Source organism: Carcharhinus amblyrhynchos, chromosome 26 (genome assembly GCF_965287045.1).
Source record: "Carcharhinus amblyrhynchos chromosome 26, sCarAmb.v2.hapA, whole genome shotgun sequence".
NCBI classification, from domain to species: Eukaryota; Metazoa; Chordata; class Chondrichthyes; order Carcharhiniformes; family Carcharhinidae; genus Carcharhinus; species Carcharhinus amblyrhynchos.
In genome coordinates this window covers 20,681,818-20,704,746 of record NC_137349.1, presented here as the reverse complement: position 1 = coordinate 20,704,746, position 22,929 = coordinate 20,681,818, and positions in this window count along the sequence as shown.

Sequence of the window (22,929 nt, the reverse complement as noted above, 5' to 3'; positions counted from 1 at the left end):
CAGTCAAGTGTATTACAGCCTTGTAAAATGTTCTCAGCCATCTGTTATTCCCTGTGTAAAATGACACAAGTTTTAACTTATTGATTGCACAAAACACTGCAAATAGCACTGCCTATTGTTGAAGGCACTGTAGCAACATTTTATTCAAGTCTATATAGCAAAGATACATGAAAGGGACAAAAGGGAATGATTGGAATCGGATGATGCAGGGTTATTTTAGCACTATTATAACTATTAGCACAGTTTAACAGTGAGTCACACAATGGAAAGAATCTTGTGGAGGTAATGAAGGATTCGGTTGCTGGCTAGAGAGACGGTTGAGCCCCGCATCACCTCTCTTAGGGAAGACCTGCTATGCCTTCTTTCACACAAGCTCTTGGCAAGCAGGCAATTGGTCTTCTTTTGGGAACTGGGGTAAAAAAATTCCGCTGGACAAGAGCTGCTGGCCAGAGGTTCGCACAGTAAGAAGAATCACAACACCAGTTAAACTCCAACAGGTTTATTTGGTAGCACAAGCTTTCGGAGTGTTGCTTCTTCCTCAGGTGAGTGAAGAGTTGAGTTCACAAACAGGACATAGATAGACACAAACTCAAATTACAAGATAATGGTTGGAATGCAAGTCCTTTCAGGTGTCGTTGTTCGTCCACCATCATCGATGAGGACCTTGACACCATTAGTCATTTTGAGGCTGGTTGCAGTGTGTCCAGGCCAATTTGGGCATGGAATGTCCTGGCACTTATTGGACAGACTTGTGTAGACACTGTAATTGTTGCGCTGGTGGCTCTGGACTTGCGCAGCTCGCGCTTAAGTTGTGCTTCAGCAATATACCTTGCTCTATAAGCTTGACAGCCCTTGTGGATGAGGCAGGGTCAGGTAGGGCGGTTTTGTGCTAGCATTTCCCAGGTGGTCGTGTCAATGTCAAGCGACTTCAGGGAGGCCTTGAGTGTGTCTTTGAAACGTTTCTTTTGCCCTCCATGTGAGCGCCTTCCACCAGAGAGTTCCCCAAAAAAGAACTGTTTGGGTATGTGCTTGTCTGATACACGGATGACATGACTTGCCCACCGGGTCTGCGCTCTCATCATCATTGCTCTAGAGAGAACTTCAGTGTCTGGTACTTTGTCTTGTCATTTGATGCGTAATATTCTGCAAAGACAAGCCATGGAAATGATTGAGCTGACTTGCATGCTTTTGATCCACAGTCCACGTTTCACAGGCATACAGGAGAGTAGTGAGTACCACGGTGCTGTAGACCTTCAGTTTTATTGCTGGACTGATTCCTTGACATTCCCATACAGTGGAGCACAGTCTACCGAAAGCAGAACTTGCCTTTATTATTCTGCAATTAACTTCTGTATCAATAGCCACTGCTTGGGAGAGAGTGCTGCCAATATAAGTGAACTGGTCCACTGCCTGTAGTTTCTGCCTTTTGATTGTGATTATGGGTTCTGCGTACGGTGCATGACGAGCAGGCTGGTGCATGACTCCAGTCTTTTCAATGTTGATGGCAAGTCCAAAGTTGTCATGAGGGTGGAAAATTTGTCCATACTGACTTGCATCTCTGGCTCTGAGCCAGTATACAGGGCGTAGTCATCAGCAAAGAGGAAGTCTCTCAGAACAGTCTCCTTCACTTTGGTAATAGATGCTTCCCATCCACTCTGTACTTGAGACTGATTCCAGCAACATTGTCCTGAAAGGCATCATTCAGCATGGCAATAAACATGATGCTGAACAGCATGGGTGCGAGCACACAGCCCTGTTTGATGCCATTGATGACTGGGAATGCCTCAGAAGATTCTCAGCCATCCAGTATTCTGGCCATCATGCCATCATGGAACTGATGTACCATCTGAATGAATTTGGGGGGGGCAGCCGAACTTTGACATGATCCTCCACTGGCCTTGTCAGCTTACAGTGTTGAAGGCTTTCGCAAGGTCAACAAAAGTTGTGTAGAGCTCGCGATTCTGCTCCTGACATTTCTCATGAAGTTGGCACGCAGCAAAAATCATGTCAGTCATCCCACGACCTTTCCAGACGCTGTGACTCTGGAAACAGGCTCAGCTCCAGATGAATGACCAGACTATTTAGCAGGACTCTTGCAAGGGTTTTCCTGTGATGGAGAGCAGCAGACTTTCGGAGTGTTGCTCCTTCCTCAGATGAGTGAAAAGTTGTGTTCACAAACAGGACATAGATAGACACAAACTCAATTTACAAGATAATGGTTGGAATGCGAGTCTTTACAGGTACAGACAATGTGAGTGGAGAGAGGGTTAAGCACAGGATAAAGAGGTGTGAATTGTCTCCAGACAGGGCAGTTAGTGAGATTTTGCAAGCCCAGGCAAGTCATGGGGGTTACAAATAGTGTGACATGAACCCAAGATCCCGGTTGAGGCCATCTTCATGTGTGCGGAAATTGGTTATCTGTTTGTACTCAGTGATTCTGCATTGTCGTGTGTCATGCAGGCCGCCTTGGAGAATGCTTACCCGAAAATCAGAGGCTGAACATCCATTACTGCTGAAGTGTTCCCCAACAGGAAGGAACTGATGATTTTCGAGCGGTTCTCATTCATCAGTTGTTGTTGCGTCTAATGCCAGCATCTCCACATCACGGCAACCAGAGGTTGGCAACACCATTGAACAGCAGCACTGCATGATCGAATGGTAGTGCAGACTCAATGGGCCGAGTGGCCTGCTCCTATGTCTTATAGTCATATAACCACACACTGAATAAAAAAAATTGATCCTAGATGGCCCATTTCCCAATTAATCTCATCAACCACTCATTCTCTATGCAACATTGGATAACAGAAAACCCTATTAAAATGACAAAGTAATTCCCGTTACATAAACTAAATACTCTGGGACATGCAATATAAACAAACTTCAGCTGGAATTTTATCGGCACACCTGCCCCGATTCTGGAGACAAGCGACACTCGGAGAATGGCATTCCCCACTGGGGAGGCGGTGGTTGCTGGCGGTAATGCACCCACACCTACACGAGGCCTGGATTCCAGGCCGCTGGTGAGTGATGGCAGGAGGTGGGGATTTCATGGGTGGTTTCACAGGGGGAAAGGGGGAGGGTGAACAGGGGGCAGGGGATTTGGCAGCAAGAGAAGGGTGGAATGCAGCTCTAACCAGAACTTTCCTGATGCTAATGTTGATCAGGCACTGAATGCCTTCGAACAAGGGGCTCCCTTGGAAACCCACAGGCAAATCCATATGGGCTTATTTGTCGTATTCTCTGCACGGCGAACTCCTCCCTCTTGCAGCTAAATGGCAATGGGCTGAAGCTCTTAAGAGGATATTAATTGAGGATATTAATTAATTGGTGGTGGGAAGGTGGTGATGTTCCCCTCCACCACCCTCCGGTCTGATTATATGCCACCCTCCCAACTATCACCAAATGGGAAAGACGTTTACATAGTGATATTGTCAGTACCGAGCAATCCAAAGACCCAGGGTAATACTCTGGGGACCTGGGTTCAAATCTCACAACAGCAGGTGGTGAAATCTGACTTCAATAAAATTGATGACATGGGACCATTGCCGATTGTCGTAAAAACCCATCTAATGTCCGTTTAGCGAAAGAAATCTGCCATCACATGTGACTCCAGACCTACGGCAATGTTGTTGACTCTAAAAATGCCGTCTGAGATGCACTCAGTTCAAGGTCAAATAGGAATGGCCAATAAACGCTGTCCTTGCCATTGATGTCCCAATTCCATCAATGCATAGAAAAGAAATCACCAAACTCATCATGGGAAAGGGCATAAGAATCTGCCCAATATGTAGGGCCAAATTTTACCAGCATGTCCACCCAAGATTTGTACAATCCCCCCGAAGGCCAGTGGGGAATGCTGTTCTCCAAGCCTCACCTGCCTCTAGAATCGGGGCAGGCGTGCTGGTAAAATTCCAGCTGAAGTTTGTTTATATTGCATGTCCCAGAGTGTTTAGTTTATGTAACAGGAATTACTTGTCATTTTAATAGAACATAGAACACTACAGCACAAACAGGCCCTTCGGCCCACGAGTTGCGCCGATCACATCAACACCTACCAATCTATAGACCTATCTATAACCCCCAATCCCATTAAACCCCATATACTCATCCAGAAGTCTTTTAAAAGACCCCAGCGAGTTCGCCTCCACCACCACTCACGGCAGCCGATTCCATTCACTCACCACCCTCTGAGTGAAAAACTTACCCCTAACATCACTTCTGTACTTTCCTCCCCACACCTTAAATCTGTGTCCTCTCGTAGCGACCATTTCAACCCGGGGAAATAGCCTCTGAGAATCCACCCTATCTATCCCTCTCAACATTTTATAAACTTCTATCAGGTCGCCTCTCAACCTTCGTCTCTCCAGGGAAAAGAGTCCCAGCTCCCTCAACCTAACTTCATAAGGCATGCCTCCCAGTCCAGGCAACATCCTTGTAAATCTCCTCTGTACCCTTTCAATAGCTTCTGCGTCTTTCCGATAGTGAGGCGACCAGAACTGCGCACAGTACTCCAAATGAGGCCTGACAAGGGTCTTATAAAGTTGCAGCATTACCTCCCGATTCCTAAACTCAATCCCTCGATTAATGAAGGCCAGTACATCATACGCCTTCTCGACCACATCCTCCACCTGCGAGGCCGATTTAAGAGTCCTGTGGACCCGGACCCCAAGATCCTTCTGCTCTTCAAATAGAGTTTTCTGTTATTTAATGTTGCATAGAGAATGAGTGGTTGATGAGGTTATTTGGGAAATGGGTCATCCAGGATCAATTTTTTTATTCAGTTACAAGACCATAGACATAGGAGTAGAATTAGGCCACTTGGCCCATTGAGTCTGCTCTGCCATTCAATCATGGCTGATATTTTTCTCACCCCCATTCTCCTGCTTTTTCCTCGTAACCCTTGACCCCCTTATGGGACCCTGTGGTCATTCTATAGGCTTGATGAGCCCCAAAATACAAAGATAGCAGTGGGGAGAAATGAAGACTGGGTATGATAAAGCCAGGAACAAGAATAAGGGAGTAGCAGGTCAGTGGGGAGGGAAACAAGACTGGGGAAAGATAGGATTTTCCAGTCACGCTCACCCTGAGGCCAGAAACTCCCACCCAATATCAACAGACCTTTGCAAAGTCTGTCCCCCCTTTTACTATGATTCCCGTGATAGGTAGGACAGGAAAACTCCCCCCAATGCGGCTAACTCAGCTTCTGACTTGGGGGCAGGAGGTTCAGGAATGTCTGAACATGTTGCCAGAACTCACTGGGATAGCCAGATACAACCCACATATGAACGACACTGAGAAAACCCTCACACATGTCATGTGACTGGGCTTCTGTCAATAAATCCTTTCAGTAGATAGTACAAAAATATGATTTATCAGACCTCTGGCACACTGCTATATACAGTGAAGGAACCTGCTGCAGCTAATCAATGTATTGCCTTGGCAACATACATTGCCAATAAAATACATGCTGTAATATAATTATCGGTATAATCCATTAAATGAAAGGTGCGAGTATCAGAATAGAAAATTGGGTAATGAACTGAATTAAAGTCTCCAGAGAGATTTCTTTTCTTGGAGTTCATCCCAAAAGGGTATAGGACAGAAATCAAATATGTTTGGCCTTTCTCCATCAGGCCCTTAATGTTTATTTTGTTGATTGAGATATAAATAAAGCAGCTGGTAATGATACTATTTTTTGATGTGGTGCCACATCTGATCTGACACACATCGCGTACACGCAGGGAAGTCACAGTTACATCCTCTGCTCCAGCACAACCCTTTGCAAGCTCTCCAAAGCCGAGGATTTTTTGCAGACAGGAATAAAGGAAAAACGAGGCTGAGGGTGTGAGTGAGGGATCCAAGCGAACTTCAGACTCGATGAATGTCACAATTCAGGTACCCCACATCAGGCAGCTGCCATAAGCAAGCCCTCAATTCCGACATGAACGTTATGTGTTGAAGGATGAGCTGTAGGGATGCCAGGTGAACCACCCACTAATTTACTGTAAACCTGCCAATGAGTAGTATGTAGGAACCCATTACATCTCCTAATGCTTGATAAGATGGTAACTATCAATCACAATAGCATCTTTTTGTGACACGGATTCATTCACAAAGTAAAAATGTTTACAGTATTCCGGCAAGGCACTAAACTGAATCATACCACATTGGAATGAATAAAACAAGTCAGTCTGCCAAGGCCTCTTGTGATGGACTTTACTGATCTTAAGCCAATCTGCTTCTTCTTGAATCCCTACAGTACAGAAGGAGGTTATTCAGCCCATCGAGCCTGTACCTACCATAATCCCACCCAGGCCTTATTCCTGTAACCTCATCACATCTTTACTGTGATAATCCCCCAGGCACTGGGGTCAACCCGGAGGAAACCCAGACAGACACAGGGAAAATATGCAAACTCCACATAGACACTGACCTGAGGCCAGAATTGAATGCTGGCACTGTGGTGCAGCAGGACTAACCACTGTGCCACTCTAATTGTAGGATTAAAATTGTCTGCTGGAGGATAAATTACATAAGCACCAGTTTATTAGACTGGATTTTCCAGTTGCTCCTCAGCACATTTTCCAGCAGTGGAGACAGTTCGCCATTAGTCACTGGGAGGATCTCCCAGTCCTGACGATATTGACAGCGTTTTGCTTGGCTCGCTCACCCTGCTATGGGGGAGTCCGTCGCAAAGGGTCACCTTCAGCAGGAACAGAAGATCGCACCGGTGGGAAGAACTAAAAAATTGTGCTCTAAAAATTTACAATTTACTTGAACACCTCAGCAGGATGATCAAACATAGAGCAGCACGATGGCACAGTGCTTAACACTGCTGCCTCACTGTTCCAGGGATCCTGGTTCAATTCCTGCCTCGGGTCACTATCTGTGTGGAGTTAGTATGTTCTCCCCATGTTTCCTCCAGGTGCTCTGGTTTCCTTCCACACTCCAAAGATGTCTGGTGGATTGGCCATGCTAAATTGCCCCTTTGTGTTGGGGGACTAGCAGGGTAAATACATGCGGTCATGGGGATTAGGCCTGGGTCGAATTGTAGTCAGTGCAGGCTCGATGGGTCAAATGGCCCCCTTTTTCACTGTAGGGATTTCTATGGTTCTATGAATCTACCTATTGCATGAAATGGCTCTATTCCAGTAACACCTAATGAAAAATCATCACTTAATTTGAAATTAGGTCAACTAAAAAAGCTAATAATGCTTATAAATCTTTCAAACAGGAGATACCTACATGGGGTATTGATGAGAGCATTCATATAGCTTGTCTGGCATTGAATCATTCATGCAATTTAATGCACAATGGAAAGTAGATACATGCTTTGTACAGTTGGTTCAAAGCACTTTTAACTTGAATCAAATACAACGGCCAGATAATTCCTTACACTTACTTCCACAGAACTTCAATGGGAATCTCATTTATGTGTGGAAGTAACGATGGGGAAATGGCAGCATTTCTGAGGAATTTCCCAACTCTTGAACCTATATTTGAGATAACATCAGTTGTCTTCCTGATGTCCTGTACACAGCACAATTTCCTTACTGGAAAATTGTATTGCAAGTGTTACTAAAGTTATACAGAAAACCAAGAGACAAGAATATTTATTTTATCACAACCATGATTGGAAAATACATTTTTAATGCAAACATAAGAGCAATAATCTACTAGCAATCTAACTTACTAGCTTAAGTTTATTTATTAGTGTCACAAGTAGGCTTACATTAATACTGCAATGAAGTTACTGTGAAAATCCTCAAGTCGCCACACTCTGATGCCTGTTTGGGTATACTGAGGGAGAATTTAGCATGGCCAATACACCCTAACCAGCATGTCTGTTGGCCTCTGGGAGGAAACTGGAGCACCCAGAGGAAACAGGGAGAAAATGCAGACTCTGCACAGTGAACCAAGCTGGGAATCGAACCCAGAACCCTGGCGCAATTATTTTGCCAACACAGCGTACTACAAACCTACCTCCTAACTTCGCAAAAATGCTTGACAGCATATCAGTATAATGCTCAACGAAAATGCTTGTTCCCTAGACATAATTTTGGAGGATCTCAAAATGCTCTAACTCCGAGAGGTGAAATCATATGACATGTTAAAGCAGATACATATATGTTTGTGTTATTGTTGAATCCTAGGATTGGTTTTATTGCTCCCCAGTCAGTGGGTTTGAAGGTGGGCACATTTAATCTAGTGGAAGCCATGCCCAGCACCTAATCGCCCAAATTCACTGGCACAGTTTGATGGGCATTGGGTAACCTGCTACTCATGGTGATGCCCTTAAGGGCTCCCATGGCAGGATGGGTGAGCTACACAAAACGCTGTCAACATCGTCAGGACTGGAAGATCCTGCCAGTGACCAATTGTGAACTATCGCCACCGCTGGAAAGGTGGCACTGTGGTTAGCACTGCTGCCTCACAGCGCCAGGGACCAGGTTCAATTCTGGCCTGTGTGGAGTTTGCACTTCCTCCCCATGTCTGTATGGGTTTCCTCTGGGTGTTCTGGTTTCCTCCTACATTCCAAAGGTGTGTGGGTTAGGTTGATTGGCCATGATAAATTGACTCTAGCATCAGGGGGATTAGCAGGGTAAATGTGTGGGATTATGGGAATAAGTGGGATTGTGGTTGGTACAGCATAGATGGGCCAAATGGCCTCCTTCTATACTGTAGGAATTCTATAATTCTTATGATTCTAAGACACCTTAAGAGTCTCACCCGACTACTGTCAGAATTAAACTGAGTGGCATGTCACCAATGACCAGAAACTGAAGTGGGCTAGCCATATAAATAGTGGGGCTACAACAGCAAGTCACAGACGAGGAATCCTGCAGCATGTAACTCATCTCCTGACACTCCGAAGTCCATCCACCACCTACAAGGAACATGTCTGGAGTATGGTGGGATACTCTCCACTTGCCTGGATGAGTGCAGCACCAACAACACTCAAGATGTTTAACACCATCCAAGACACAGCAGCCTGCTTCAGTGGCATCCTTTCACAAACATTCACTTCCTGCGCTAGCAACGAACAGTGGCTGCAGTGTGTACCATCTACAAGGTGCACTGCAGAAACTCACCAGAGCTCCTTCCACAGCACCTTCTAAACCCACAACCGCTACCATCAAGAAGGACAAAGGCAGCGGATACATGGGAACACCACCACCTGGAAGTCCCTCTCCAAGCCACTCACCATCCTGACTTGGAATGATATCACCGTTCCTTCATTGTTGCTGGGTCAAAATCCTGGAACTTCCTCACTAACAGCACAATGGGTGTACATATGCCACATGGACTGCAGTGGCTCGAGAGGCCAGCACCTTCTCAAGTGCATTTAGGGATAAGCAATAAATGCTGGCTTAGCCAAGGATATCCAGATCCCTTGAATAACATTAGCCTATTAAAGATCCAAGGATAATTCCTTTAATAAAACAATGAGACAAGGACTGGCACAGAAAAGCAATAGATGTCCCTTTGTCAATATCACGAAAAGTAATTTCTTGGCTTTGAAATGCAAATTTTTATAGAGCATTAGTTGATTGTAGATTATTTCTCTGAAGTTCACCCAGAATTGAATCTGTAAGGGCACTGGGGCTCTGTTAATGGTTTTTGGCTCATTAGGTCAATTATTTGAAATAATACTGCCTGTGTTAAAAATGTGGAGGGAAATGTAACGTAAGAGCATTAAATGCTTGGATGTGAACTTTTCTGATCAGAAAACATGATACCTAATGAAGATTATTTTAGCTCACCTTATCAATGTTTCTTTCTATTCTTTTTCCATCAGATATTCTAGCTCCTCCTGAAATACTTTTATGCTATTCGCCTCAACTGCTCCATATTCCTCATTTTATCTCTGCTGAAGGGTCATCCTGACTTGAAATGTTGGCTCTATTCTCTCTCCACGCAAGCTGTCAGATCTGAAGAAACCCACGCAGACACAGGGAGAATGTGCAAACTCCACGCAGACAGTCAGCCAGCCAAGGGCAGAATTCAACCTGGGTCCCTGGCACTGTGAGGCAGCAGTGCTAACCACTTTGCCAATGTGCTGCCCAGTTCTGTTTCATTCAATATCAAATGATAGCATTCCTGCATGTAATAAGAGCCAATAATTCCTGCCCAAAGTGTTTGAACTGGGGGATTAGCCATGGTAAATGTGTGCAGTTTCATGGATAGGGGCAGGGGAGAGGACCTGGGTAAGAGAGAGTCAGTGCAGACCTGGTGGTCTGACTGACCTCTTTTTGCACTGCAGGGATTCCATCGAGGCCTCAAGGGTAGGGTTGGCTGTGCCAGGGAGGCGATGGAGGCTGGGGGGAGTGGGTGGTGGCGGTGGTTTGGGAGGGGAGATGGGGGAGGGGATGCTGAAGATTGGGGCGAGGAGGAGGATGGTTGAGGCTGGGACCAAGCATGTTTGGGGGGGGCCAGCGACCAGGCTGTGGGGAAGGTTCGTACTGCTGGCAATGCGGGGAATGCCATGCTGGCCAACGATTGAACTGGCCAGATTAGGAGGCTGGTATAAATACTCACTACTCCAGGACTCACTGTGCATGCACTGATCTCGGTGCTGACAGATCACCGCATGCGCAGTGACCCGCTCAGCGCTCTGCTGCCGGCCTCTTCAGCGGAAATAGGCCCAGTCCACAGATTTTTATGTGATTTACGCAAGTGCGCGCTGCAGTGCACAGAGTGAGGGAGATTCTTCTCTAAACTCGCACTGAAAAAATCAACATGGTTTACTCTAATTTTCATGCGAATTCGACACTCAGGATTTTTTTGGAGAATCACCCCTCCGCAAGCTAAAAAAAAAGTACAATTAGCAATTAGCATGAACAGTAAAATTCAGACTTTCACAGACATTCCCTCCTGTTCCATTTCTGTCATCTGATATTATGCAGCTGCACTTCAATATCCAAACTATTGTGAAGTCACATCGTTGCCATTTAGATATTCAATATTGTTTGAGTGACCTTCTAAATGGGGTCATTGTGTCATATTTGCAGATTATGGCAGGTATGGATTTTACAACAGTGCATTAATATTGCAATAATTATAAATATTCACTGCTGATTAACTGCAAGCTGCAATCAATTATTATATCTAGAGTGTCTTTTAGCCCTTTCCCCTCTCAAATAAAATTATCATATCAGCTGGATTGCCTTTCCCCACTGGCCCATTTTTACAAATAAAGCAATGTCACGTTCGTGGTTCAGGGCATTTTCAATGACATTGGGAGCTGCTCGCAATTTTCTTGGAGCTTTTCCAGGTTTTTCAATGAAATTGTACAACATTAAACATTATCTCTTACAGCGTTGTCACTCTGAACTTGCTGTCTTACATGACAGATTATTTCTTTTTGGAAAAATTGCAAGTAAAGTATGTTGTGATATTACAATGAGGGTAGAATACCTTTGAGATATTCGACTCCTTGCTCGATATCATTTGTGAGAATAGTTAACATTGAGCTCGAAGGTTTGTAAGCTTTGCGGTGCAATGGGTAGCATCCCTGCCTCTACCAAAAAACTCAAAGTTCGAGTCCCACACACGGACTTGATGGCCAAGGAAGATGCGTACATAACGTGGTGAAACGCATCGAGTGTCAACCTGCAAAATCCTTCCAAACAAGCCAATGGAAGGCAGTAAGAGTGGGAGAGACACCTGGTCATCCATGCTTGATGTGGAATGGTACCTCTCAGACTATAAGCACCTGATGATGGATTAGCCACCTCTTCCTGGAATCACTAGGTATGGAAATTAACAAAGATCTGACTTACTGCAGGACTACGTGCGGGAAGAGAATTGCACGTGGACAAGAGGGGGGGTAGTTATAGGACGGATGTCAGGGGTAGGTTCTTTACCCAGAGGGTGGTGAGGGATTGGAATGCCCTGCCTGCTGCAGTTGTAAATGTGCCTAGTTTGGGGGCGTTTAAGAGATCCGTGGATAGGTTTATGGATGAGAAGGGATTGGTTTAGATTAGTGGGTCATTGTTTTTTAACTGGTCGGCGCAACATCGTGGGCCGAAGGGCCTGTTCTGCGCTGTAATGTTCTATGTTCTATGTTCTAAGAGATGCCCAAACAATATGGCTGCCATCATTAGGCAACAAATTGTGCGCTCCTGATGAAGGACACATATATTTGAAAAACGATCTATTTTTACAGCGTAAGTACTTAACTACAAAGCAATCCTTGCTTGGTAAAAGTCTATCACAGTCATCATTCTTGGACTCCAGCAAGGCCTTTGACAAGGTACCGCATGGTAGGTTGTTGCATAAGTTTAAATCTCACAAAATCCAGGGTGAGGTAGCCGATTGGCTACAAAACTGGCTTGACGACAGAAGACAGAGGGTGTTTGCAGAGGGTTGTTTTTCAAACTGGAGGCCTGTGATCAGTGGTGTGTCTCAGGGATTGATGCTGGGTCCACTGTTATTTGTCATTTATATTGATTTGGATGAGAAATCTAGGATTGCAATGGGGTCTTGATCAATTGGGCTAGTGGGCTGATGAATGGCAGATGGAGTTTAATTTAGATAAATGCAAATTCGGCATACTTGGTTTCATTGGTCAGAACATTGAATATAGGAGTTGGGACGTCTTGCTGAAGTTGTACAAGACATTAGTAAGAACACACTTGGAATACTGTTCACAGTTCTGGTCACTGTATTATAGAAAGGATATTATTAAAGTAGAAAGAGTGCAGAAAAGGTTTACTTGGATGGTATGAGTTATAAGGTGGGGCTGGATAATGTGGAACTTTTTGCCCTGAAGCATAGGAGGCTTAGTGGTGCTCTCATAGAAGTCTATAAAATAATGAGGGGCATAGATAATGTGGATAGTCAACATCTTTTCCCGAAAACTAGAGGGCAGAGATTTAAAGTGAGAGGTGAGAGATACGGAAGGGTCCAGAAGAGCAATTTTTTACACAGAGGATGGTGAGTGTCTGGAACAAACTGCCAGAGGTAGTAGTAGAAGCGGGTACAATTTTGTTTTTTAAAAAGCGTTTCAACAGTTACACGGGTAAGATGGGTATAGAGGGATATGGGCCAAACATGGGAAATTAGGGGTAAAAACTGTGCGGCGTGGACAAGTTGGGCCAAAGGGCCTGTTTCCATGCTGTAAACTTCTATGACTCTATTCAGAATTATCTTCAGCCAGATTTGGTGAGTATGGCTAGCAAGATTGAAGTACCATGCTGGTAAATAATCCATAATTCTTTAAATTATCCTAACAATCCATCTCATCCTCAATCTTAAAAAGGTGGTCCTCACTTTGTCAAAAGAGTAGTGGCGTTACAATTGGAAAAGGCTGCCAAAATACTTGATACTCTTGTGCTTTTGTGAATAATTCACTGGAGAGATTATTCTTTCACAGACGTGTAACGCTGCCATTTATCATCAAACAAGGCAGCCAGAATTTGGTTTGCTTTTGACACTTTGTAGACGGCGAAGGGAGAAAGTTGTTCCTTTGTCTGTCTGAGCTGGTTCCAGAAGGGAAAGGGCTGCACTTCCAAACACAGGGGAACAAATGGCCTCTCAGTCAACGCAAAACAATAGCTAAGCTGTTATAATTACTACCCATTCCCCCACTCAAATAACAAAGTGTGAACTTGGCTTTGCTCCAACTTTCCGCTTCACAACTGAATTAAGGTCAAATCTTAATAATCAATGTGTGCTGGATGGAAAGTTGAGGCCTGAATCTAAAAATCATTTGAACATCTCCTGCAGTGTTTTTCACTGGGCTTTGAACCCATGCTGGAACCAACCCCAGAGACTAACTTGCTCTGCATAATTTGCCTCACAAACACTGTTGTTTAATATAATCTGCATCGAAAGCCTGTTTAGCATGCAATCCCCATCACTTCATTTGTGGGGGGTGGAGGAAGAGGTGTTGAGGGAGGGGTGGGAGAGGACAGCAGATAGGAAGAGATTCTGCAAACCAAAAATAAGTTATCAACATTCAAGGAGTGGATGGTTGAGTCCTGGGAGTACTGCTAAGGCAGAGAAATCAAGGAAGGCGAGTGCAAGGTTAGATAACAAGGTGCTTGGGATGAGTAGAGAACAAAGATGACCTGGGTTCCTCTCCCATGTGGTTCCCCATCCTTCAGATCAGCAGTTCCTAACCTTTTCCTTTATGCAGACCTTGGATCATCATCAAAAGCTTTTGTGGACCATAACATACACAAGCCATTTTAAACATTATTTTTTACACAGCCTATGGCTGACAGGAGTCAAAGTAATATATCAATGGGTATTAAAAATGGAGCAATTTCCAACATTTTATGATGCATGCTAACAAATAGATCACAGATTATATTACACAAGAATGTTTGTGAAGCAAATTACATTGCAAATAATAATGTAACACTGATTGTGATACATATGAGTTACCACAGGTTGGGAACAATATAAAGAAGAATGAAGAGATCAGATTGGACCTAACCAGTGACTATAAATTTACAATTGGATATTGAGGCAGGACGGCACAGTGGTTAGCATTGTTGCCTCACAGTGCCAATGACCCGGGTTTGAGTCCCGGCTTGGGTCACTATTTGGAATTTACACCTTCTCCAGTGTCTGCATAGGTTTCCTACAGGTGCTCCGGTTTCCTGCCACACTCCAAGGCTGTGTGGGTTAGATGGATTGGCCATGCTAAATTGCCCCTCAGTGTCAAGGGGGCTAGCTAGGATAAATGGGTTTGTGGGAATAGGGCCCGGGTGGGATTGTGGTCGATGCAGACTCGATGGGCCGAATGGCCTCCTTCTGCACTGTAGGGATTCTATGGATTTGATGATTAAGCCTAATGGTTGAGATTCAAGGTATATTTTGGGATTGGATAAGAAATTGGTCGAAGGGTTAGAAGCAGCAGATGCCTGTTCAAGGCGCCACCTTGGTGTGCAAAAGTTTCCTGTATGGTACGCCCAGGGACTGACATTGGAACTTTTGGTGATAGTGTTAATCTAGGAGAGATTGATGATTCGGGTGAGGAGACTGAGAAGTTTAAAATGGGTTAGACAAAATATATGCAAGCAGCATTATGCTAGATAAAAGAATGGTGTGCAAGTGTAAACATTGTAGGTGGAGAAAAAAGGAGTTTTCATGAATGATGTCGGAATAGCAAAGGATGAATTTGAAAGAGATCTTGGCATCTGAGTGAACTTGATGTTCAATATGTTCAACTGCTACAGAGCAACAATCAACAAAGCAATTAGAATGAAGGACCAATGGTCAAAAGAGAGGAAACCAAGCTTTGGTTGTCCAAGTTGTTCAGTTCAGCCAATGTGAGTGCTGCAACCAGTTCTGATTTACTGACACAATGGACACACTGTGGCTGTAGATGTGGGTTCAGAGAAGGCTAATTCTATCGTATCAAAGGACAAAGTTATCAACAAACATTAGGGAAATCTGTGTATTTCAGTTTTGTGTAAAGGTTCTTGAGATGTGTTGTTACAAAAGGTATTGTAGATTGGGGCCTTCAGTTCTGAAGAATCATCTGTCATTCAATTAGATCATTGTTGATTGATATCTTTATCTAACAAAGAGCTATTCATCTGATTCTCAAAGGCTCCAGTTGACCCAATTACCGCAGATCCACAATCCTTGAGTGAAACGTTGTGATGCAATATTGGGTCCAGATGAGGTATATAAGCCTTGTAGTACTTTTCGTGTAACAAGATGTCCCAAAGTATTTTAGACAGACCAAGTAGTGGATCCCAAGAAAAGGAATTTGTGGAGTGTCTAAGAGATTGTTTTATGGAGCAGCTTAAGACAAAGCCTCCTAGGGAACAGGCAATTCTGGATTTGGTGATGTGTAATGCAGTAGACTTGAGTAGGGAAGTTAAGGTGAAGGAACCCTTAGTGAGCAGTGACCACAATATGATAGAATTTACCCTGCAGTTTGAGGGGGAGAAGCTGGAATCAGATGTAACAGTATTACAATTAAATAAAGATAATTACAAAGACATGAGGGAGGAGCTGGCCAGAGTTGATTGGAAAGGGAACCTAGCAGAGAAGACAGTGGAACAGCAATAGCAGGAGTTCTGAAGAATTATTCCGGAAGCACAACAGAAATTCATCACAAGGAGAGGAAACATGCTAAGAGGAGGATGAGGCATCCATGGCTGATGAGGGAAGCCAAGGAAAGCATCCAAGCAAAAGAAAAAGCATACAAACTGGCAAGGATTAATGGGAAGTCAGAGGATTGGGATGTCTTTAAAAGCAAGCAGAGGACAACTAAAAAAGCAATAAAGGGGGAGACAATGAAGTATGAGTGTAAGCTAGCTAGGAATATAAAAGAAGATAGGAAGTTTTTTTCATATATTAAAGGTAAGAAAAAGGCAATTGGACCACTGGAAAATGAGGCTGGAGAAGTAATAATAGGAAACAAAGCAGTGGCAGAGGAACTGAATAATTACTTTGCATTAGTCTTCATGGTGGAAGATACCAGTGGGATGCCAGATCTCCAGGAGAGTCAGGGGACAAAAGTGAGCGTACTGGCCGTCAATAAGGATAAGTTTCTGGCGAAACTGGAAGGTCTGAAGGTGGATAAATCACCTGGACCAGATGAACTACACTCTAGGGTTTTAAAAGAGATAGCAGAGGAAATTGTGGAGGCATTGGTGGTGATCTTTCAGGAATCACAGGAGGCAGGGAGGGTACCAGAGGATTAGAAAGTAGCTAATGTAACACCGCTGTTTAAGAAGGGAGGGAGGCAGCAGATGGAAAATTATAGGCCGGTTAGCCTAACTTCAGTCACTTGCAAGATTTTAGAATCCATTATTAAAGGTGAGAGCACAGAGTCCTTAATGTATGATAAAGTAGGACTGAGTCAGCACGGCTTTGTCAAGGCAAGGTCATGTCTGACAAATCTGTTAGAGTTCTTTGAGGAGGTAACACGGAAGTTAGATAAAGGAGAACCAGTGGACATGATTTCCAGAAGGTCTTTGACAAGGTGCTGCATAGGAGACTGTTAAATAAGTTAATTGCCCATGGTGTTAAGGGTAAGATACTGGCATGGGTAGAGGATTGGCTGACTGGCAGAAGGCAGAGAGTGAGGATAAAGGGGTCTTTTTCAGGGTGGCAGCCAATGACTAGAGGTGTGCCTCAGGGGTCAGTGCTGAATCCAAAACTTTTCACAATATACATTAATGATTTGGAGGAAGGAACTGAAGGCACTGTTGTTAAGTTTGCAGATGATACAATGATATGTAGAGGGACAGGTAGTTTTGAGGAAACAGAATGGCTGCAGAAGCACTTGAACAGGTTAGGAGACTGGGTAAAGAAATGGCAGATGGAATACATTGTGGAAAAGTATGAGGTTATGCACTTTGAGAGGAGGAATGGAGGCATAAATTATTTTCTAAATGGGGAAATGCTTAGGAAAACAGAAACACAAAGAGACTTGGGATCATTGCTGAAGATTCTGTTAAGGCTAATGTGTAGGTTCAGTAGCCAGTTCGGAAGGCAAATAAGAACATAAGAACATAAGAACATAAGAAATAGGAGCAGGAGTAGGCCATCTGGCCCTTCGAGCCTGCCCCGCCATTCAATAAGATCATGGCTGATCTGTCGTGGCTCAGTTCCACTTTCCCGCCCTCTCCCCATAACCCTTAATCCCCTCTCTTATCAAAAACCCATCAACCCGCTTCTTAAAAATATTTAGCGAGGCAGCCTCCACCACTTCAACGGGCAGAGAATTCCAGAGATTCACCACCCTTTGAGTGAAGAAGTTCCTCCTCAACTCCGTTCTGAACCGCCCCCCCTTTATCTTGAGGCTGTGCCCCCTAGTCCTACTGTCTTTTTTGAGCGGGAAGAGTCTTTCCACCTCTATCCTATCCATCCCATTCATCATCTTATACGTCTCAATGAGATCTCCCCTCATTCTTCTAAACTCTAACGAGTACAAGCCTAGTTTATTCAGCCTCTCCTCATAGCTCAACCCCCTCAACTCCGGTATCAGCCTAGTAAACCTCCTCTGCACTCCCTCCAAGGCCAAAATATCCTTGCGCAGGTGCGGCGCCCAAAACTGCACACAGTACTCCAGCTGCGGCCTCACCAATGCCCTATACAGCTGCAGCAAGACCTCCCTACTTTTATATTCAATGAATACAAGAGCAGGGATGGACTTCTGAGACTGTATAAGGCTCTGGTCAGATCCCATTTGGAGTATTGTGAGCAGTTTTGGACCCCATATCTAAGGAAGCATGTGCTAGCCTTGGAAAGGGTCTAGAGGAAGTTCACAAGAATGATCCTGGAATGAAAAACTTGTCGTATGAAGAACAGATGAGGACTCTGGGTCTGTACTGGTTGGAGTTTAGAAGGACGAGAGGGGATCTTATTGAAACTTACAGGATACTGTGAAGCCTGGATAGAGTGAACATGAAGACAATGTTTCCACCAGTAGAAAAAACAAGAACCAGAGGCACAACCTCAAGCTAAAGGAACGATCCTTTAAAACAGAGATGAGGAGGAATTTCTTCAGCCAGAGGGTTGTGAATCTATGAAACTCATTACCTCAAAGGGCTGTGGAGGCCAGGTCATTAAGTGTCTTTAAGACAGAGATAAATAGGTTCTTGATTAATAAGGGAATCGGGGGTTATGGGGTAAAGGCAGGAGAGTGGGGATGAGAAAAATATCAGCCATGATTGAATGGCAGAGCAGACTTGATGGGCTGAGTGGCCTAATTCTATTCCTGTGTCTTAATGGACGGCAGTGATGTCACAATTGTTAGCCCTGTGTGTGCACATTATCAGAAAACCATAAGATATGGGAACATGTGTTCATGATCATGCGAGGTCTGGATAGAGGAGGGCAGGAAAAGCTGTTTCCATTAATTGAAGAATTGAGAGCCAGAGAGAACCAATTTACAGTGACTGGCAAAAGAACCAGAGGTGACATGAGGAAAATCACACAGTGGGCACAATCTTACCAGCCATTCACACCACGCTCCTGCTGCAGGGCCCAGCCAAATCTCTGTTCACTACAGCGGGATGGGAAAATCCCACTGGCGTGAACTTCCGTAACATTCCAACCTATGAATGGTTCAGGTCTGGGATGCATTGCCCAAGAGTGTGAATTTCAAAAGAGAATTGAATAACTATCTAAAGAGGAAACATTTGCAGGGCTGCAGGGAAGAGTGAACGTGTTGGAGTAGCTGAGCAGCTCTTACAGAGAGCTAGCCTTGACACAGTGGGCCGAACAGCCTCCTTTGGCAATGCAACCATTTTGAGAGTCTATGGTGGGCATAAAGCACTCAACTTTCACTCTTCTTGTTGATGATGTCATCTGGATTGGATTACTACCTTTAAAACCTTCCCTTGGGCCCATTATGCTCAAAATAAATCATGTTTTTCTTGCACTGTACTCCTCACACCCGAGCTCTGGGGCAGCCTTGTGTTCAGTGTCAGTGGGAGAAGCAGCAGAAACCACTGTAACGCTTGCAAAACTCTCCCTGCCATTACCTTGAACAAATGGTTCACTTGAGTTCGAAATATTGAAATCCTATCGTTCAAACACTTCAATAGTTTAATTATGCGAGGCATACTCACGTCAGCCAATACTACAGCCTGATTTATAATCATTAGATGAGGGTTTTACTGAATTAAAGCTGCATCATCCCACAATGGTCCTTAATCACTTCTTGAGCATTGCTCAAAATTTCTCCCCTTTTTTTCAGGAAACATACTCGACGAACAAGTCATTTCCAATTAAGGCAGTATTTGTGTCCGTCACATGTCACAAGCCATACATGTTATGACAAATGATTGTTTGTATCACACCTTAAAACGGGAACAAAAGAACATTCTTAATTGACTGTTGACACTTGTGGTACTTAGCAATAACTGTACCCTAATTGACCTCAGCATCTGGCTCAGAGCAATTAGTCTCTAACTGACCTTAAGATGAATCTATAAAGTAATTAAACTCATGACCATGAAGGACTAGTTATACACAGAAAAATACATTGTGCTTTACACGGTAAAACAACCTTTTCTTTGTGGAAAAGCAAATTCTTTGGACTTCCCATGAATAGTTTCTTGGAAGGCCTCTTAGTTTGGTAGAGTTTGTTGTTTATACTGGGTTGCTGTGGTTGGATTCAGGATTAGAAGTATGAGTTTGGCTACAAATGTGTTTCACGTCACACGCTTATTTTTATTTCCAGTTTGGAAACCGTCAAAGCTGATGTTGGTCTGGAGTGGCCAGCTGAATCGAGAGTCCAACCAATGTCCTCGGAATGCAGGCACAAAGTTGGTCAATGAGGAGATATTGTCACACAGGTGTTGTTGCCAGCAAATGCAGGCTTGGGGGTGGGGGTGGGGGTGGGGTGGGGGGGAGGGGGGGGGGGTTCCCTCATTTGGCCTTGGCATTGGATCTGAAGCCCATGGGAAAATCCTCCTCATGCTGCCAGATTAATTATTATCACGTATTAGCATATAGTGAAATGATTATTTCTTGCGTGTTATACAAACAAAGTATACCATACATAGAGAAGGAAAGGAGAGAGTGCAGAATGTAGTGTTACAGTCATAGCTAGGGGTGTAGAGAAAGATCAACTTAATGCGAGGTAGTTCCATCCAAAAATCTGAGGGCAGCAGGGAAGAAGCTGTTCTTGAGTCAGTTGGTACGTGACCTCAGATTCCCTGATGGCAGAAGGTGGAAGAGAGTATATATGGGGTGCACGGTGTCCTTAATTATGCTGGCTGTTTGCCGAGGCAGTGGGAAATATAGAAAGAGTCATTGGATGGGAGACTGGTTTGCATGATGGACTGAGCTTCATTCACAACCCTTTGTCTGTGACCCACTCAGTGACAAGGTCAAGTTTGAATTTAAAACCTGTCTATCAGCTTGAGTAAAGTCACATCAGCCACTGTTGCACCTCTCCAACCAGGGTTAACTGAATAATTTCCACACTGTGTTTCAACATGCAGATTGTGGACTCCTTCATGACTTATTGCCAAGCCTTGAAAGGTTCTGAGGATATTCCCTAAACCACCTGATATCCTGCTAAAAGACAATGCTTCTGTTCATATATGGGGAGACGATAGCCTCGTGGCATTATCGCCAGATTATTAATCCAGGAACTCAGCTAATGCTCTGAGGACTTCGGTTCAAATCCCACCACATCATATGGTGGAATTTGAATTCAATTTAAAAAAAAGTCTGGAACTAAGAACTTACTGATGATCATTGTTGATTGGTAGAAAAACCCATCTGTTTCACTGATGTCCTTTAGGGAAGGAAATCTGCCATTTTTACCTGCTCTGGTCTACATGTGACTCCAGAGCCACAGCAATGTGGTTGACTCTCAACTGCCCCTGTGCAACAAGGGATGGGCAATAAATGCTGGCCCAGCCAGCGACGCCCATGGCCCACGAATGAATATTAAAATGTATTTGGTAGCTGAGTAGCAGGATGGTGTGAAACATGTATCAATATGTCTGTCACTTGTAGAAGGTTCCTGCTGCCCTTGATTCCTGATATTTTGTTCACCTGTGGACAAATCTTTCCAGGTTTCCTGCCAACATGATTTACATTCAAAATTTACCACGGGGACCACTAAAAACACAATTCTAGTTAATTCACCATTAAACTTCATGGTATTGATTCACTGTCTTGTTAATTTACCTATACACACGTAAGTTTGGTACAAAATTTACACTATTGCTCCCGAGTTTTGAGAAGCAGGGAAGGAGAAGTTAATCAAGCAGGTAAAAATACTTACAAATTAACTGTGAGGATTAGTCAGAGGTAGTAATAATTTGCATTTTATCAACTGTTCCTTTCTCGTTAGATACTGCATATAATTACATAGAATCTATTGCATGGACACAGGCCATTGGGCCCATCTGATCTATGATGGTGTTTAGGTGCCACACAGATCTCCTCCCACTCTAATTATCTCTTCGTACTCTGTCCTCATATCCTTCTATTCCCTTATCCCTCATTGTATGTGTCAGCTTTCCCCTTTAACATGTGAATGCTATTTACAGGTTCACACCAATCTCTGAGAAAATAGACAAAAAAGGTAATTTTTCCTAAATTGAGCATTGCTGAGAAAAGACATTTTGTTGAAGCTTTTCATCTTGCATTCATCAGAACAGCTGCAGGAATACCTGATGAGTGCAAGACCAGAAGCTTTGACAAAATATCTTTTTTCAGCAGTACTCAAGTTCTGCCCCACCAAATGACATTTTATTCTAAATTCTTTATGCATTTTCATACCCCGGACATACTCTCTTCTACCTTCTTCCATTGTAAAAAAGGTACAAAATTCTAAAAACATGTATCAACAGATTCAGGAACAGCTTCTTCCGTGCTGTCATCAGACTTTTGAACGGTCTTGTCATATATTAAGCTGATCTCTCTCTCCCCCTACCTGTTCCTGCAACACTATATTCTGCACCCTCTCCTTTCCTTCTCCCCTATGTACTCTATGAATGGTTCGCAACAAACAATACTTTTCATTGTATCCCAATACATGTGCTTATAATAAATCAAATCAAATCAGTGTCCACAGTATTTTGTCTTTACCAAATTGTGTCTTGGCTTATACTTATGTTACTTTCTTAAAGGCAGAACTGATCAAACCTGTACATCTTCATGGAATAGAATTTAGAAAACTTTTATTTGCTGCCATTTACAGACAGACAGCACAATTATTTAAATGTTCTCAAAACCCAGCATTTGTATCCAACATTGTAATGAAAACCACAGAGCATTTTACTTCTACTCACTCCTCAGGCAATAAAAGGATTGGAAACCCTACTGCTAGAATACTTTTTTTTTAATATCTCAGTCTTAATAATGATAAAAAAGCACAGCTGTTACAACTCCTTCTAATACACATTTATTTGCAGAGAATGTTTATATCAACAGATTGTAAATTGAAGTACAGATATTCAGTTCTTTAAAAAATTTGCCACTTTC